General features: G+C 31.8%; 1 protein-coding gene across 4 annotated transcripts in view; it reads left to right on the top strand.

Moving 5' to 3' along the window:
* Positions 1-708: 708 nt before the first annotated feature.
* LOC106881019 (zwei Ig domain protein zig-2) overlaps positions 709-3,309 on the top strand; it is a 96,834-nt gene continuing 94,233 nt past the window's right edge. For 2 of the 4 annotated variants that reach the window (XM_014931215.3, XM_014931207.3), the window contains exon 1: positions 709-801. The gene's annotated coding sequence lies outside the window, so the exon portion shown is untranslated. Of the gene's footprint in view, positions 802-2,706; positions 2,911-3,309 lie in introns of those variants that run through there. The other 2 variants (XM_052975873.2, XM_089341835.1) reach the window with 2 other exon arrangements.

Genomic DNA, 3,309 nt, shown 5'->3' with positions numbered 1-3,309 from the left:
CGTGTGTATGTGCGAATGTGTATACATTTGTGTACATGTGAATCTGTGTATTTGTGTATATGTATATATATGTGTGTGTGTGTGTATTTATACATGATATGTATATATTTACACATGTTTATATGTGTATACGTATTTAAATTGTTATATTATATTTATATATATATATATATATATATATATATATATATATATTCATATATTACACACACACACACACATGCACGTTTTTGAGCGTGTATATTATATTGTTTTTAGATGAGTGTGTACATGTATTTATCTGTGTGTGTGTGTGTGTGTGTGTGTGTGTGTGTGTGTGTGTGTGTGTGTGCGCGTGCGTGCGTGCGTGCTTGTGTGTGCTTGTATATACACTTTCATACACTGACACTCACACTCGATTGCTATACTTAAAAGTATCTTTATAAAATATTTATTGTTCTTTATACTTCTAGTACCGCCCCGTACTTTTCCCCCCCGTTTCGATGTGTTTATATATTTTGTTTTATATGACTTTGTAGTATAATTTTTATATTATTTGTCATTTTTTATTTAACCTTTTCTTATTTATTTTCCTTTTTTATTTTATTATTATTATTTTTTTTTAATCTGAGCACCGCCTCAAACCCCGCCCTCAATTAAAAATGGCATGAATATTAGCTCGCTACTGGCCGAATGACTCTATATAAAGTTGGTTAGCTTGCAACCGGTGGCCACTTAAGTAAGCGTCATATACCATACCGCTGACAACAGACCACGACAGAAGAGATAAAGAAACAATTATAAGAAAAGATATTTATCAAGGTATATACATTACACACGCATTCTTATTAATACATTTACATACATACACACACACACACAGTGAACGAGAGAAACTATATTATTGTTCTTAACATCATCATCATCATCATAATAGTAGTGGTAATAATAATAATAATAATTTTGTAATTAGTTTTGTAACGATACAGGAAATACGAAAAAAAATCCCCATTTTATTACTGCTTAACTGCAGTGCGAGCATCTATCTATCTATCTATCTATCTATATATATATATATATATATATATATATATATATATATATATATATATATATATATATATATATATATATATATATATATATATATATATATATATATATATATATATATATATATATATACATATATGCATACATGCACACAGACATAGGAATATGAAAAATACTAATATGTATTTATACACTTACAAACATTCACACACATACACAAATACACATATATTAAACACTACGCCTGCTCAGGATCAACAGTTTGTAAGTAAAATAGCTAATATATTATAAGTTGCATTTAGCTGCGTCTTAAATATAGTTTCTTTTTCTCTTTCTTTCTCTTTCTTTCTTTTTCTTGCGTACTTGCTTTCATATCTTCATACATACTTACATACATACATACATACATACATACATACATACATACATATATATATATATATATATATATATATATATATATATATATATATATATATATATATATATATATATATATATATATGAATCTACAAACGTATATCCTTGTGTTCCGTTATATATATATATATATATATATATATATATCGTAATAGATATTTGATACACACGCATACGCACACATGTATCTGTGTCACAGAGCATTTTTTTCATTCACACCACATTACTTTAACAATTTTTATAAAACAAGTTTCTCAATCAATTTTTTCTTCATATTATTACTATTATTATTATTATTATTATTATTATTATTATTATTATTATTATTATTATTATTATTATTATTACTATTACTATCATTATTATTATTATTAGTAGTAGTATTCAGTTGTCATGGTCATGTTTCTGTTATGTACTTTCACTGCCCTACCTAGGCCAGCTGCGAACCTTGGGACTATGAAGTGTTTGTTTTGAGTGTGTTTTTTATTGTATTTTCAGTCCTCTACATATGTGTATAAATACTTAGCAGAGCTATTTCTTTAATGTCATACATTTATCTAAGACCTAAGGATTTTGCTTACGTTTGTCTGACTCATCCTTTTGTTAATTGTTCCTAAGCACCTTTTTCATTGCAGGGATTGTTTCTGTTTTCAGGCCCGACAGTTTGGTTATCTCTATTTCCAGATCTTTATTTTCGGATAATTTCTCCAAATCTTAGAGAAATAATTTATCATCTATTAGGATTGAATCTTACTTATCTTCTGATCCTTGACAATAATATCCGACCTATAAGTCTTCATTGCCTATGTGGATTTTGTATCATCATCATCATCATCATCATCATCAGCATCAGCATCATCATCATCATCATTGTTATTATTATTGTAAGCATATGTTCTCTAAGTTTTTCACATTTTCACTAACTCCAATTCACTTGCATGACAATTGCTTCAGTCTTTTCTTCCTCACTCTCAATACCTCTCGTCTCTCCCTCCCTCTCTCTCCCTCCCCCTCTCTTCCTCTCTCTCTCACTCTCTCTCTCTCTGTGTTTGTATGTGTGTGTTTCTCTGTGTGTTTGTGTGTGTGCGTGTGTACTTTTTCTGTTCATCGACTTTACTATCAGTTCACCCTCACACTCAGCCCTATGTTCTCCCCTTCTCTCTCTTTTTCGGTCCCAATTTCTCGCTTATAAAGGCATAAGAACTTCAAAGAGAGAGAGGGGGTAAGAGAGAAGGAAAGAGAGAGGGAAAAGAGATAGAAAGATTGATGATGGTGGTGGTAGGTTGTCAGTATCAAGCTTTTCCCTCTAATCGCCTGTCACACCACAGCCAGGAATTATTAACGACTTGAAAGTGCAGCTTCGTTGTAATAGCTGCAACCGAAAATCGAAACTGGCTCGCCGGTCTCTGATCGCCGGTCACGGATCGCCAGTCACGGATTGCCGTTTTCGGATCGCCGGTAGCTTATTATTTCTTCCCTCTCTCCCATCATTCTCTCTATTTAAAACCACAATTATTTTGTATATATCCATCCCTAGTGATTTCACTCTACTTTTCTTTCCTATCTGTTGTAGCTATTGTGGTTACTCCTTAGACCTCCAGATTAGTTCTCATCATGCAGGATGAAAACGCATTCCAGCCGTAATAATCCCGCTCTTTCCTCCGATACAATGCACTCAGGCCAGCAGCTTCCAATGTGTCTTTACCTTAGTCTGCTATTTCTAGCAGGCTTGTGCTAAGCGGTTACACCACATTCTTTCTTAAATATATATATATATATACATACACACATAAACAGACACACACACACCACATATTCATACATAATGCATCCACACACATGTATACACTCACGCAG

Source organism: Octopus bimaculoides, chromosome 2 (assembly GCF_046866305.1).
Source record: "Octopus bimaculoides isolate indiv1 chromosome 2, ASM4686630v1, whole genome shotgun sequence".
NCBI lineage: Eukaryota > Metazoa > Mollusca > Cephalopoda > Octopoda > Octopodidae > Octopus > Octopus bimaculoides.
The sequence above is the reverse complement of the archived record's forward strand: the minus strand, read 5'-3'. Positions and strand labels throughout refer to the sequence as shown.